The following is a 15,860-nucleotide window of genomic DNA, read 5'->3' on the forward strand; positions in this document are numbered from 1 at the left end:
ATCCCGGTGAACTCCACCAACTGTACACCTGCTTACCTGATGAGAGCAAGACCTGGTAGACTACCCATCGACTTAGACATGGGAGTCTTAACACCAGAGACGACCTCACCAGATGCGGATTGGGATACCAAGCGGCAGCAACAATACCACAAGGTGCAAGAACGTGTTGAGAAAAGTTTGTCCCAGGCAAGACAGAAGCAAGAGAAAACTTGCAATCAGCACGCACCTGCCGTTCCCTTATCACCTGGAGAACAGGTACTTAAGAGGAAAAGACGAGTCCACAAGTTAGATGACCAGTGGGAGGTTGAGCCATACACCGTCCTACCCTCGAATTACGACAACACCAAAATGTGCCTCATCAGCAAAGATGGAGGGGAAACTTCAGCGGCAGTCTCAAGAGATTACTTGAAGATATGTCCTGAACAGTTGAAACACACAGTTTATATAAAGTATAAGAGAACTAAAGTGTATGTTGTTTATAGTTGTACCCATTAAATAGTCTTGCAAAAGTATATTTGTTGATTTTATGGACAATTGGGCCACAGGACTAGGTGTGGTCAGGACAATATTGAAAATAGTTGCTAATAGGCCTAGAAAATAAACCGCAGGCGTGGCTGAAGACCAGGCCCAACGAAAGAGTGCCCTGAAGCCACGCCCAGGGACGATGTACAAAGTGGGTTGATGCGGTTCCCACCAGCCAAATTACAGTTACCAGGATTGTGGCGTAAGGACTAAGCGTCGCAGTGACTGCTTTCAATTTTTGTTGGGTTTTTGTAATTTTTGATTTTGGAACCTGTTTGTAATGTAAATTGTTATTTGTTAATTTTAAAATGTATCCTCAGTCCGGGAGTAACTAGGGGGGAATGTGGCACCCCAGGGGTCCGGTTGCCACAGTGGCATTGCCTCCCTCACAAGAGGTGATGCCATGCCTGGAAGCAAGCAGGGGTCCCCTAATCAGGTTTTACTAAGCATGCAACACTTTCCTGGCTCCAGACCAGCAAGGGGAGTTTCTCGACTAGGCAACTGGGATCTGGAGGCGGGGTTAGTTAGTCTTAGTGTGAGGAGTTGAAGTTAGGACGTTGAGGAGAGAGGAGCTGGGGACTGGAGCTGCGCAGCAGCTCACCCCAGAAGAACCAGCACAGAGGAACTGGACACCGGAGTCCGAGGCTGTGGGGGCACTGAAGGCCCAGCAGCAGAAACAGGAGGGAAGGAGACTGCAGGTCTCCTAGCCCCATCAGACGCCCGGAGGCTCAGCAGCACCGCAGGGCCCAGCACCACCACGTGGGAGCGATGCATCAGAAAGGCCCGAGCTGCCTGCCATACGGGTGAGCACAGAGACGTTGCACTCAGGGACGAGGGCCACCGCACAGCTACAAGCAGCAGGGCCAAAGAGTTTAGTGGAAAGGGAAGGCCTCCAACTTCACCTGGCAAGGAGGATTCTTTACTTGCTTCCAGGCTGCCCGGACTTCCACTTCTAGCCAGTACCCTAGTCCCAGCTTGTGTAATCACCACCAGTAAAGCTAAGAGGAAACCGCCATTAAGTTGTGGACTGATTATTGCTGCACCATCAACCCCTGCACTACAACGCCCAGCATAACTAATAACATCTACACTGCCCTGGAGCTAAGCTCTACCTGTGGAGAGCCACACCATCCCTGCTGCAGTAACATCAGCTCCAGAGGACCTGCTCCGCAGCGGCGGCTCCCTTAGCCGCATACCACAGGTGGCGTCACAAACTCTATACAATCACTATAAATCCCCTATCAATAACCCCTTTATATTGACCGCCCTGGGTCACGGACCGGGTCACCGCCACTGTGACATCCCCCCAGCATCTACCGGTCCGGCACCGGGTACCCCACGGCCCAGGGGGGGCGTCAGATAAATAAGACAGTACAAAGTTTAATAAGACAAAAACAAAGGGCATTCCAAATCTTGAAGGCTGAGAATACAGAAATAGCATTTCAGGAGTATAAGGCTATGTTCACACGTTGCAATTTTTCAGTGTTTTTTTAATGCGTTTTTATGCAAATGTTCAGCTGCATTTTACCGTACCAGCAAAGTGTATGAGATTTCAGAAATCTCATGCACATAGCTTGTTTTTTTTTTGTCCTCAATCTTTCGTGCAATACCTTGGTTTTTGAAAAATACAGCCTGTCACTTCTTTCAGCGTATTTTCAGCCTTTTTCACCCATTGAAAGCAATGAGTAGTGCAAAAAACACTGCAAAAACGCAGGTATCAGGTTTTGCAGTGTTTTTGATGCCAAAACCTGAGGAAGTTGAATAAGGTTTTTTTTTGCATTAAACTTTATCAGCATGCAAAAGAGACAAATGTACAGTGACAAAAACGCTGTAAAAAAAGCACCAAAAACGCAGCAAAAACTCAGTAAAACCTGCTTTTTTGAGGCAGCTTCTTTACTGCCAAGAGGGCAGGTTTTGCCTGCGGGAAAAAATGCAGCAAAAACGCAATGTATGAACATAGCCTAAAGATCTCAATAAGAAATGTAAAAAAGAAAATCAAGGTAGCAAAGTTATCTACAGAGAAACAAATTACCAGCGACATTAAAATAAATCACAAAAAATCCCAATGCCAAAAATAAAAAAAGAATGGATGGTATCGGCCCCTTAAAAGACGATAATAGCAAAATAATTATAGAGGACAAAGAAAAGGCGGAGATACAAAACAGTCACTTTTCATCCGTGTTCACCAATGAATCATCTAGGGATCTTTCAACAAGGCAAAAATCAAAGTTCACCACCTGATATAACTAGTTTAACGCAAAAATAAGTACGCCTGCGTCTCAGCAAATTAAACATTGACAAATCCCCCGGCCCAGATGACACACCAACCACAACCGATGGATCCAGTAACTAAGGCTCCAATCACATCTACAAGACTACAGTGACTAGGACCAATGGATCCTGTAACTAAGGCTCAGATCACATCTACAAGACGTCACCGACCACGACCAATGGATCCTGTAACTAAGGCTCAGATCACATCTACAAGATGACACTGACCACGACCGATGGATCCTGTAACTAAGGACCCGATCACATCTACAAGACGTCACCGACCACGACCGATGGATCCTGTAACTAAGGCTCCAATCACATCTACAAGACGTCACCGACCACGACCAATGGATCCTGTAACTAAGGCTCCAATCACATCTACAAGACAGACACCAACCATGACAGATAGATCCTGTAACTAAGGCTCAGATCACATCTACAAGACAACACCAACCACGAACTATGGATCCTGTAACTAAGGCTCAGATCACATCTACAAGACAACACCAACCACGAACTATTGATCCTGTAACTAAGGCTCCAATCCCATCTCATTGACGGCACCAACCACAACCGATGAATCCTGTAACTAAAACTCAGATCAAATCTACAAGACATCACCAACCATGACCCATGCATCCTGTAACTAAGGCTCTGATCACATCTACAAGACGTCACCAACCACGACCAATGGATCCTGCAACTAAGGCTCTGATCACATCTACAAGATGATAACAACCAAGAATGATGGATCCTGTAACTAAGGCTCTGATCACAGCTGTTAGACATCACCAACCACGACCGATGGATCCTGTAACTAATGCTATTTCTCCATTTTAGTTTATTCCCCCTACCTTCACACCCCGGTGCTTCCCTCTGCTATTTGTGAAAGAATATTTTGTGTGCCTGGAGTTTTCTGTTTATCCCTGAAGAAGAAGTGGAGGGCTAACTCAGGAGTTAGGGTGAGGGTGGCGGCCTCGGCATCCTCATCTTCAGAGGTATCCCGGGGAATAGGGTGAGCAGACTTACGCACTGTAGTTTTTCAGAACCCTAACACGTCAGGTTTGGGGACCGTTACTTCCAGGCAACCCCTAGTAGAGGCCAAGATTGTTCTCTGGGGGGTGTGACAGGGTTGTAGTTTTCAGGGAGGCCTGTAAGCTTTACTTCCGGTTACTTCCTACCTCCGCAAGTACCGAGGAGCAACAGGTGGGGATAGTAATCGCGCTCCTTTAAGGTGACCCCCAAGCATGGGCTTTTTCTCTCCCGCCGGACTCCCAGTCTCTCTGGACAGTGGAGGAATTTTTTCTTACCCTGGGTCTAATATACGTCGACGCCGACCGTGTCTCCCTGGCTGAATCCATGCTACGTCAGCTGCAGCAGGGAGACCGGCCGGCAGAGGAGTATTGCTCTGAGTTTCGGAGTTGGTCCACGTACACTAAGTGGAATGACCCCGCACTCCATAGCCAATTTTGTCAAGGGCTGTCTGCATGGTTAATGGATACCCTTGCATTATATGAGACTCCAGTCTCCCTTGAAGTGGCCGTGTCTCTGGCGATCCAGGTTGATCGCCGTCTTCGCCAGAGACACAAAAGGACACCCCAATGTGCGGGAGATCCAGGGCTAAGGGAACCCTGGTCTGAGTCATCTGAGAAGCCCATGCAGTTGGGTGGGGCAACTCATTCTAGGGATCAAACTGGAGTTTGGGCATAAAGGGGCTGTGTGTGATTTTACTGTGGAGGGAGGTGTCATTACATAGGTGCTTGTCCTTCCTTACCTCGCCGTAAAACAGCCGCCGGAAAACCAATGAACTCGGGTTGCGGGGAGGTTGGCAACCCAGGTGTACGTGTCGCCTCCGTGAGTGGTTCTCAATTCTTCCTACCGGCCGAGATCCATCTGGGCAAAAATAAAGTGACCATTTCAGCCTTTCTGGACAGTGGGCGGGGTTTAATTTGATTGACGCTGAGTTCGTCCAGGCCCAGGGCCTCAAACCGCAAACACTGTCCAGACACATACCCTTGAGCCGGGGGTATTTTTCTCAAGTAATCCGAGGGTTACATTTACAGGTTGGGGCCATACACTCAGAATGTATTGACTGTTTTGTGCTAGAGGGCCTGCCCTCTCCTGTGGTTCTGGGACTACTGGGGCTCACACTGCACAACCCTGTAGTAGACTGGCAGACGCAGGAGGTGGTTAAATGGAGCAAGTATTGTCATGGTCACTGTTTTGGCACTCGGCTGGCTAGGGTGGATACCCAGTCCATGCCTAAATACCTGTTAGACTTTGAGGATGTGTTCTCGGAACAGGGGTGTCAAGAACTCCCTCCCCATCGTTCTTATGACTGCGCTGTTAATCTGGTTCCTGGAGCCAAGCTGCCAAAGAGCAGACTGTATAGCATCTCGGGTCCGGAGAGGCACTATATTGTGGAAATTTTGGCTAAGGTCATATCAGACCATCCTCATCCCCTGTTGCTGCAGAGTTTTTCTTTGTTAAGAAGAAAGATGGGGGGTTATGCCCCTGCTTATATTTCCGCAAACTCAATCTGATCACGGTCTGGGATTCATATCCGCTCCCTCTCATCCCGGACCTATTTAATCAGATTGTGGGTGCAAAATGGTTTTCTAAACTGGATCTCAGGGGGGCATATAACCTCATTCGTATTAAAGAGGGGAACGAGTGGACGACGGCCTTCAACACGCCTGAGGGTCCTTATGAAAACCTTGTGATGCCCTTCGGGTTAACTAATGCTCCAGCTGTTTTTCAGCATTTTGTTAATGACACCTGGCAGGAAGATTTGTGGTGATCTATCTTGATGACATATTAATTTATTCACTTGACCTTGAGTCACATCAGGTACATGTCAGGCAGGTCCTTCAGATACTCAGAGACAATAAATTATTTGTCAAGCCAGAGAAATACATGATTTTGGTTGAGGAAATCCCTTTTTTGGGTTATATTTTATCGTCCACCAGTTTTCGCATGGATTCGGCAAAAATTCAGGAGGTACTGGATAGGGAGCGTCCTGAGGATTTAAAGGCGTTACAAAGGTTTTTGGGTTTCGCTAACTACTACCGCAAGTTCATCAAAAACTTTTCTGTAGTAGCCAAACCTCTGACGGATAGGACCAGGAAAGGGACAGACTATTCTAAATGGTCCAGTCCAGCCAGGGAGGCATTTAATACCCTAAAGGAGTGTTTTGCATCTGCGCCGATTCTCATACGGCCTGACGTCACTCAGCCATTCATTGTAGAAGTTGACGCGTCTGAAGTGGTGGTGGGGGCTGTTTTGTCGCAGGGTGCGTGTCCTGGTAAATGACATCCGTGTGCATACTTTTCTAAAAAGCTGTCGCCCGCTGAGAGAAATTATGACATTGGTAACAGAGAACTGTTGGCAATCAAGTGGGCTTTTGAGGAGTGGCGTCATTTTTTGGAGGGGGCATTTCATCCGGTTATGGTAATCACGGATCATAAGAATCTGGTATATCTAGGGTCTTCAAAACGTCTAACGCCCAGACAAGCAAGATGGGCGTTATTCTTTACCAGGTTTAACTTTTTTGTCACTGTCACGTATAGGCTGGGGAACAAGGGCATTAAGGCGGATGCCTTATCTCGCTGTTTTCCTGGAGGTGGAGATAATTGTGAACCGGTTCCTATACTTCAAAAAGGGGTTGTGGTTGCATCTACAGGTGCGTCTTATAAAATTAGAATATCATCAAAAAGTAAATTTATTTCAGTTCTTCAATACAAAAAGTACAACTCATATATTATATAGAGTCATTACAAACAGAGTGATCTATTTCAAGCGTTTATTTCTATTAATGTTGATAATTATGGCTTACAGCCAATGAAAACACAAAAGTCATTATCTCAATAAATTAGAATAATTAACAAAAAACACCTGCAAAGGTTTCCTAAGCATATAAAATGTCCCTTAGTCTGTTTCAGTAGGTTCCACAGTCATGGGGAAGACTGCTGACTTGACAGATGTCCAGAAGGCAGTCACTGACACACTCAAGGAGGGTAAGCCACAAAAAGTCATTGGTATAGAAGTTGACTGTTCAATGTTTATAGAGTGCTGTATCCAAGCATATTAATGGAAAGTTGAGTGGAAGGAAAAAGTGTGGTAGGAAAAGGTGCACAAGCAACCGGGATAACTGCAGCCTTGAAATGACTGTTAAGAAAAGGCCATTCAAAGATTTGGGGGAGATTCACAAGGAGTGGACTGCTGCTGGAGTCATTGCTTCAAGAGCCACCACACACAGAGGTATCCAGGACATGGGCTACAAGTGTCGCATTCCTTGTGTCAGGCCACTCATAACCAATAGACAACACCAGAAGCGTCTTACCTGGGCCAAGGAGAAGAAGACCTGGACTGTGGCTCAGTGGTCCAACGTGTTGTTTTCAGATGAAAGTAAATTTTGCATTTTAGTTGGAAATCAAGGCCCCAGAGTCTGGAGGAAGAGTGGAGAGGCCACAATTCAAGCTGCTGGAGGTCTAGTGTGAAGTTTCCACAATCACTGATGGTTTGGGGGCCATGTCATCTGCTGGTGTAGGTCCACTGTGTTTTATCAAGACCAAAGTCACCGCAGCCGTCTACCAGGACATTGTAGAGCACTTCATGCTTCCCTCTGCCGACAAGCAGGGTAGTTTATAAGTCATGATTCCGTATGAAGATTAAATATATAGCTACCTTGGGTACAGGAAGCCAGGAGCGTACCAACGGCTGGATGGTGTACATCCACCCCAACACGCGTTTCGGCGAACCTTAGTCAAGGAGTATGTGTCAGTGTCAATGTGATCCCTTTTAAATGTGCCCACGCCAATCACCAAGTGTGTAAAAAACCGGATGTCCATAGTCTGATCGATAGGTTTGAGGACCTTTGATGACGCATACCGCGTCATGATAGGCGGGGCGGCCCGTGGCGTCGGCATCACGTGGCACCCGCATCACAGTCAGCTGACCGCGGCGCAGGTCGTCACGATGTAGCAACCTAGAAACAGAAGTTTTACAGCCGATTGTTTTGACTTCATCTTGAAGGGTTGATACACCAGAAATCTGTTCAGACCTCTCAAATTTACTATAGTTCTGAAAGTGCCATCCAGCTTCTTTATCAAGAAAAGGGGGGAATATAATCCCTTTCCTTATTCTTCTATGGGTACCTCCAAGAGGACCAAAAACTCTGCCTCCAGGACTAACTATTGCTTGGAAGACCTTCTGAGAGGTGTCACCATGAAGGTTCGCAGGGGTGGAAGGATAGTCTGGAATTCCAATTTTAGGTCTGCTTCCACTATCCCTAGAATCCTGACATGGGATGAATTTTATTCGTATGCATGGAGGAAGAGGGAAAGCATTCCTCCTTCCGGGGGAATGACATCACTGGGAAGACTTCCTTCCCCCTGAAGGCGGCCCTGCAAACATGAAACCTTTTTTTTAGTCTTCTGACTTCCTATTTTCCCTGATCCCTAGGAGGTCTTTTCCGGCTGTATCTTCTATTCCAAAAAGTACTCCTGTATTCTGGGATAGACAAACTGGGGAATCCTTTCTTTTTATCTCCAGCTTTGTCCAAGATGTCATCCAGAACTTGACCAAAAAGAAAGCCCCCATCACATGGGATAGAACACAGTTTGGTCTTTGACTGGACATCCCCAGGCCAACTTTTTACCCATAGCGCCCTACGAGTGGCAATAAAGAGGCCCGCTAACCTGGCTGCCAGCCTCACTGAGTCTGTTGAGGCATCTGCAATAAAAGCTGCTGCTCCCTGCATCAGCCAGGATCTTTTCCCTTGGGACATTATCCTTCGGTTGACCTTCTAGTTGTTGCAACCAGATAATCATAGATCTGGCTGTACAGGTCGTAGAGACCGCTGGCTTCAGGGCACCCACCGAGGACTCCCAGGTGTGTTTTAAGTAACCATCTGCCTTTCTATCCAGATAGTCTTTCAGAATACCCACATCCTCAAAAGGCAAGGTAGATTTTCTGGATGAATTGGCCACTGCTACGTCTATCTTTGGGATCTTATTCCACGAGTCTTGTTTTGGCATCTTCTCTTAGAAGATGATGGTAGTGAACCCTTTCTCTTCGTTTTTTTCTCTTAATGAGAGCCTGAATCGTTTCATTAATTAGAAATATGCACCTCTTTTTTTTTTGCTCTAATTCACAAAACATGAACTCTTGTATGGATTTGGGGGTCTTAGCATCCGAGATGCCCATGGTAGCTCTCACAGCCTTAATCAACCTATCTGCGACTTTTATAGGAAAGCATGGCCTACCCCCTGTATCGCCATTAAAGAATGAAAAGGAACAAGAATCCAATCCACATTCACCTTCCGACTTTATAGATTCATCTAAATCAGGTGATAATTTTTTGGACCCTTTCCTTCCCTTTCTTTTCCTTTTTTTATGAATAAGGGTCTCAAGGGAATCCTTAACTTGTGCCCTGATCACGGATCTCAAATCCATGAAGTTAGTGGATTCTTCACATGCGGTTTTCTGTATACAATCTGCACAGTCTTTTCTGCCACAAGTCAGGTAACTTATCCCTACAAAGGGTTCACTCCTTATTCTTTTGTGCCACATTTCTTAAGCCGTTCCTAGTAATTAGAGACAAGAAAAAGGGACTTAATTACCATGGTGAAATTTCACAAAGATCAGTCAGCATTCTGGAGTTTAATAAGGGTACCAGATTCAGAGGCTGGATCAAATCACACCATTATTCGTGGTTGGTTGTACTGTCACTTCTGCAACTCATGAGACTGCCATTGCTGCGTGAACTCTGATCCTGGCACTGCCGTTCCTCCATATCACGTGGGGAAGGAGAGCCAGAGAAAACCCACTCTTTTGGCAGTCAGGCATGATTTTAAAAGAGGGACCAGCCACAGCAACTCCCCCACCCCCTTGTACATGCCTTCTCCAGACCCCCTGGAAGTGAAATCCAACACTTCAGGTCAGAAGTCTCCGGCATGCTCTACATCAAGGCGCACCAATCCCAGGGCGTCCTGCACATGCGCAAGCCTGGGACATTGTTGGAGCCAGCAAGCATCCAAAAGGACTTCGGCGCTCGCATCTACATGAGCCCTCAAGTGACCAGCGGTGGCGCTTCCAGGACCCGACACCGCCACTATATACAAGGAGCCTTTCTTCCAGGCAAGGCCTGGGTAAGTTTCTCCTTTAACTTTCCTCTCCTGATTCTTCAGCTTCAGGTTCCCTCATGGACAGGAAACCAAAATGATGCGGGGTAGAGGTGCAGCCCTCTTATTCAGTACGCTTCCTGTCCTTATTGTGTGAATTCCCTCTCTCGTGTGGCGCTGGTCATGGGGGAAAGGAAAATTTTAGAAATTGTTCTGGTATTCAGTGAGATATTAATGACAATCTTACTTATCAAAGGGGGTGTACTCATTATTCTGAGCAATTTTATTAAAAATTTTAAAACACACAGTGTACATGATTACAGTTTCTTTCCTGTATGACTTCCCTCATGTCTAACAAGATACGATTTATTTACAAAAGATTTCCCACATAGTGAACATGAATACGGCTTCTCCCCAGTGTGACTTCTCTCGTGCATCACAAGACTTAATTTACTTATGAAGGCCTTCCCACATTCCAAACATGAAAATGGCTTTTCTCCTGTGTGAATTTTCTGATGTTTAATAAGATTCCCTTTATCTGTAAAGCATTTCTCACATTCTGAACATGAATATGGCTTCTCTCCTGTGTGAATTCTCTGATGGGTAGAAAGACTCCCTTTACCTGTGAAGGCCTTCCCACATTCCAAACATGAAAATGGCTTTATTCCTGTGTGAATTCTCTCATGTATAACACATTTTGATTTCTCTGTAAAGCATTTCCCACATTCTGAACAGGAATATGGCTTCTCTCCTGTGTGAGTTTTCTGATGTCTAAGAAGAGTATTTTTATCAATAAAGCATTTCCCACATACTGAACATGAAAATGGCTTTTCTCCTGTGTGAATTCTCTGATGTATAATAAATCTTGATTTAGCTGGAAAGCATTTCCCACATTCTGAACATGAATACGGCTTCTCTCCTGTGTGAAATGTCTGATGTCTAATAAGACTCCCTTTACATCCAAAGCATTTCCCACATTCTGAACATGAATATGGCTTCTCTCCTGTGTGAGTTTTCTGATGTCTATTAAGAGTCTTTTTATCAGTAAAGCATTTCCCACATACTGAACATGAAAATGGTTTTTCCCCTGTGTGAATTCTCTGATGTCTAATAAATCTTGATTTAGTTGGAAAGTATTTCCCACATTCTGAACATAAATACAGATTCTCCCCAGTGTGACTTCTCTCGTGCATCACAAGACTTAATTTACCTGTGAAGGCCTTCCCACATTCCGAACATGAAAATGGCTTTTCTCCTGTGTGAATTCTCTCATGTCTAACACATTTTGATTTATCTGTAAAGCATTTCCCACATTCTGAACATGAATATGGCTTCTCTCCTGTGTGAGTTTTCTGATGTCTAATAAGAGTCCTTTTATCATTAAAGCATTTCCCACATACTGAACATGAAAATGTTTTTTCTCCTGTGTGAATTCCCTGATGTATAATAAATCTTGATTTAGATGTAAAGCATTTCCCACATTCTGAACATGAATACGGCTTCTCTCCTGTGTGAATTATCTGATGTGTAATAAGATTCCCTTTATCTGTAAAGCATTTCCCACATTCTGAACATGAATATGGCTTCTCTCCTGTGTGACTTCTCTGATGTATAACAAATTTAGTTTTATTTGTAAAGCATTTCCCACATTCTGAACAGGAGTATGGCTTTTCTCCTTTGTGTTTTCTTTGTGTCTGAGCTGAGCTTTTAGTAAGTTGCTTGTCACACTGAAATCTTGTATCCACTGTGTCACCTGGAATTGTGGTAACAATGTGAGATTGCTCAGGAGATGATTCCTCATGATTAGGAGGATTATAAGAAGGTGAAGTGCTGTGAAGTCCAGGAGGTGCAGGAAGGGTGATGAGGTTTCCTCCATTAGAGTGCTTCCTGATATCTTCTTTTTTACAATTTAGTGATAAACCGTTATTCCCACAAGGATTTCCTGTAGGGATGAAAGATAGAAAAAAAATCACATCTAATAATGAAGACCCTCGTCAGTGAAAGTACCGATAATAAGGAGGACAACTACATACCATAACATTAACACAATGACGGGTAAAGCGAATAACACATAAACTGGTGACATTGGCACAAGTCAGGGGTGGCAGAGATTAGACAGCAAATAGACAGTTCTTAAAGGGAACCTGTCACCAGCATTTACCCCTTAATGTACCACCAGTGACATTTCACTCTCTCAAGCTTCCCATTATGCTCTTAGTGTAGAAAAGTGTCCACGCAATTAAAAATAGAGTTTTAATCTTTTATTACTGCATGCAAATGAGATTGACTAATCACAAAGGTGGGCCTCATAAAGGTGGCCGCCGTAATCACGTCCACAGTATGCCTAAGGACTAGTGTTGAGCGAGTATGTTCTATTAACCCTTTCACCGAGTATGCTCGGGCCGAGCTCCGAGTATTTATAGCCGCTCAGTGATAAGGTTGAATCCCTCCCATGTGCATGATTTGCGACTGTTTGACAGCTTTATTACATGTGAGGAATGTCTATTTCTAACACATTCCTCCCATGTAATAAAACTGTCAAACAGTTGCAAATCATGCACACGGAAGCGATCTAACCTTATCACCGAGCAGCAGCACCGGACAGAACATACTCGCTGAACCCTACTAAGGACATAATACGAACCCTAAGAAGAATGAAATAGCACCGAAATCATATTAGAGGGTTAAATGCTAATTACAGGACCCAGGGGAGTCCTTCTCCCAATGTCTGAGAAGAAAAATCTACAGTGGTAGAAAGTGGAACGATTCCAGTATGTGAGCAACCTGTAGTGCAAATGGGCCTCCATGTCCCCTCTGGAGCCTCCTTATTCCATTAACCACCCTACACCACGGATCCTCCTTATTCCATTAACCACCCTACACCATGGATCCTCCTTACCCCCTGGAGCCTCCCTACACCACGGATCCTCCTTATCCCCTGGAGTCACCCTACACCACGGAGCCTCCTTATCCCCTGGAGCCTCCCTACACCACGGATCCTCCTTATCCCCTGGAGCCTCCCTACACCACGGATCCTCCTTATCCCCTGGAGCCTCCCTACACCACGGATCCTCCTTATCCCCTGGAGCCTCCCTACACCACGGATCCTCATCATCCCCTGGAGCCTCCCTACACCATGGATCCTCCTTATCCCCTGGAGCCTCCCTACACCATGGATCCTCATCATCCCCTGGAGCCTCCCTACACCACGGATCCTCATCATCCCCTGGAGCCTCCCTACACCACGGATCCTCATCATCCCTGGAGCCTCCCTACACCATGGATCCTCCTTACCACCTGGAGCCTCCTTACACCACAGAGCCTGCTTATCCCCTGGAGCCTCCCTACACCACGGATCCTCCTTATCCCCTGGAGCCTCCCTACACCATGGATCCTCCTTACCCCCTGGAGCCTCCCTACACCACAGAGCCTGCTTATCCCCTGGAGCCTCCCTACACCACAGATCCTCATCATCCCTGGAGCCTCCCTACACCATGGATCCTCCTTACCACCTGGAGCCTCCTTACACCACAGAGCCTGCTTATCCCCTGGAGCCTCCCTACACCATGGATCCTCCTTATCCCCTGCAGCCTCCCTACACCAAGGATCCTCCTTATCCCCTGGAGCCTCCCTACACCACAGAGCCTGCTTATCCCCTGGAGCCTCCCTACACCATGGATCCTCCTTACCCCCTGGAGCCTCCCTACACCACAGAGCCTGCTTATCCCTTGGAGCCTCCCTACACCACAGAGCCTGCTTATCCCCTGGAGCCTCCCTACACCACGGAGCCTCCTTATCCCCTGGAGCCTCCCCTACACCACGGATCCTCCTTATCCCCTGGAGCCTCCCTATAACACAGAGCCTGCTTATCCCCTGGAGCCTCCCTACACCATGGATCCTCCTTATCCCCTGGAGCCTCCCTACACCACAGATCCTCCTTATCCCCTGGAGCCTCCCTACACCACAGAGCCTGCTTATCCCCTGGAGCCTTCCTACACCACAGAGCCTGCTTATCCCCTGGAGCCTCCCTACACCACAAAGCCTCCTTATCCCCTGGAGCCTCCCTACACCACAGAGCCTGCTTATCCCCTGGAGCCTCCCTACACCACGGAGCCTGCTTATCCCCTGGAGCCTCCCTACACCATGGAGCCTCCATATCCCCTGGAGCCTCTCTACACCACGGATCCTCCTTATTCCCTGGAGCCTCCCTACACCACGGAAACTCCTTATCCCCTGGAGCCTCCCTACACCACAGAGCCTGCTTACCCCCTGGAGCCTCCCTACACCACAGAGCCTGCTTATCCCCTGGAGCCTCCCTACCCCTCGGATCCTCCTTATCCCCTGGAGCCTCCCTACACCACGGAGCCTGCTTATCCCCTGGAGCCTCCCTACCCCTCGGATCCTCCTTATCCCTTGGAGCCTCCCTACACCACGGATCCTCCTTATTCCCTGGAGCCTCCCTACACCACGGAAACTCCTTATCCCCTGGAGCCTCCCTATACCACAGAGCCTGCTTACCCCCTGGAGCCTCCCTACACCACAGAGCCTGCTTATCCCCTGGAGCCTCCCTACCCCTCGGATCCTCCTCATCCCCTGGAGCCTCCCTACACCACGGATCCTCCTTATCCCCTGGAGCCTCCCTACCCCTCGGATCCTCCTTATCCCCTGGAGCCTCCTTACACCACAGAGCCTCCTTACCCCCTGGAGCCTCCCTACATTACTTGGTCTATATGCAGCTGAACCTACTGCACATGTGATACATCCGCCCCTGCCCAAAACACTAAATATATGTACTTAAAAATGTTTAAAGGGAAACTGTCCGTTCCCTGTGCCCCCAGAACCCGCAGCAGCTGTGTCTGCAGATATAAACTCTCCGCCTAACATCTCTATTACATTAAACACACAAACAGATCTTTAGAAAAAGTATTGCATTTCTAAAGTTTATGATATGTAAATGAGGCCTTTGACTTGTCGATGAGGAGTTTGTGACCCCAGAGCAGTCGCCCCACTTAGCATGTCATCACGGCTTTGGGGGCTTGAGAACATGACAAACCTACCGCATGCGCGCGGCTTCTCCTCCTCACTGCATTGAGCCTCTGACGCCGGGTGTACGCGTCCCATTACTAAGATAGGAGAGGACAGTCACTACTGGTCAGAGTCCATGTAGATGGGAGGAGCTCGGCCTCTAGCCCCGCCCTCCTCTCCCCTCCCCCTACACAGAGTCTTATCAGTAGCGGCCGTCACCTCCGATCTCAGTGATGGAACAATGTTTCCTAACTGAATAGAGATTTTACCCCGGAACCGAGAATCCTGAGACGGAAGAAGAAATACGCAGATTTCTGTGGAGACTCCGGGGACAAAGTTTCCTATTTCCATCTCGTCTATTCTTACAATTCATGAAGTTTATTCCTCTTATTCTTGTGTAATAAAGACTGATCAGGACGTTGTGTATATTATATGGGGACAATGAGGAATACTGTCACCATGTAACAATACATCGCTTATGGTTTATGGCCGCCAGGATTTGGTAACACAAAAATGTCTGAAAAGAAACAAAGTATTTATTGTAGAAAAGTCCTAAAAGAAAATGAAATAAATATATTGCTATTGGCTTGGATCAGTTGTATTACCGCAGTTACAGCGACCCTCCACCCCGGGACTGAACACTACACATTTCCCTGTACAGTCCCCTATGGGGTCCTCTGCCCTCAGCTGCCCCCTCAGATCAGATCGGTGGTCTCTTCCCCCGGCTTCCAGGACGGCCAGTGCAGTGGTATGGGGAGTGCAGTAATACGTCTACCCCACCCTCCCCTGCCTTTCCTGTGCTGTGACCTATGGGGCAGCGCCACATCCTATTAATCTCCCAGCAGTCTGCGGGGCGTCACCAGTTACAGATGTATTCTGCACCTGCTTTCATTGCTCCTGTTTGTCTTTGGTAAC

The 15,860-nt window shown here is 47.0% G+C and overlaps 1 pseudogene; it reads right to left on the reverse strand.

The window, feature by feature from the left end:
- Positions 1-10,183: 10,183 nt before the first annotated feature.
- The window catches only part of LOC141220388 (uncharacterized), a 46,897-nt pseudogene continuing 41,220 nt past the window's right edge, over positions 10,184-15,860 (reverse strand).

The sequence above is a fragment of the Phyllobates terribilis genome, unplaced genomic scaffold (assembly GCF_046119375.1).
Source record: "Phyllobates terribilis strain yellow unplaced genomic scaffold, ASM4611937v1 Scaffold_291__1_contigs__length_2406647, whole genome shotgun sequence".
In the NCBI taxonomy this organism is placed as follows: Eukaryota; Metazoa; Chordata; class Amphibia; order Anura; family Dendrobatidae; genus Phyllobates; species Phyllobates terribilis.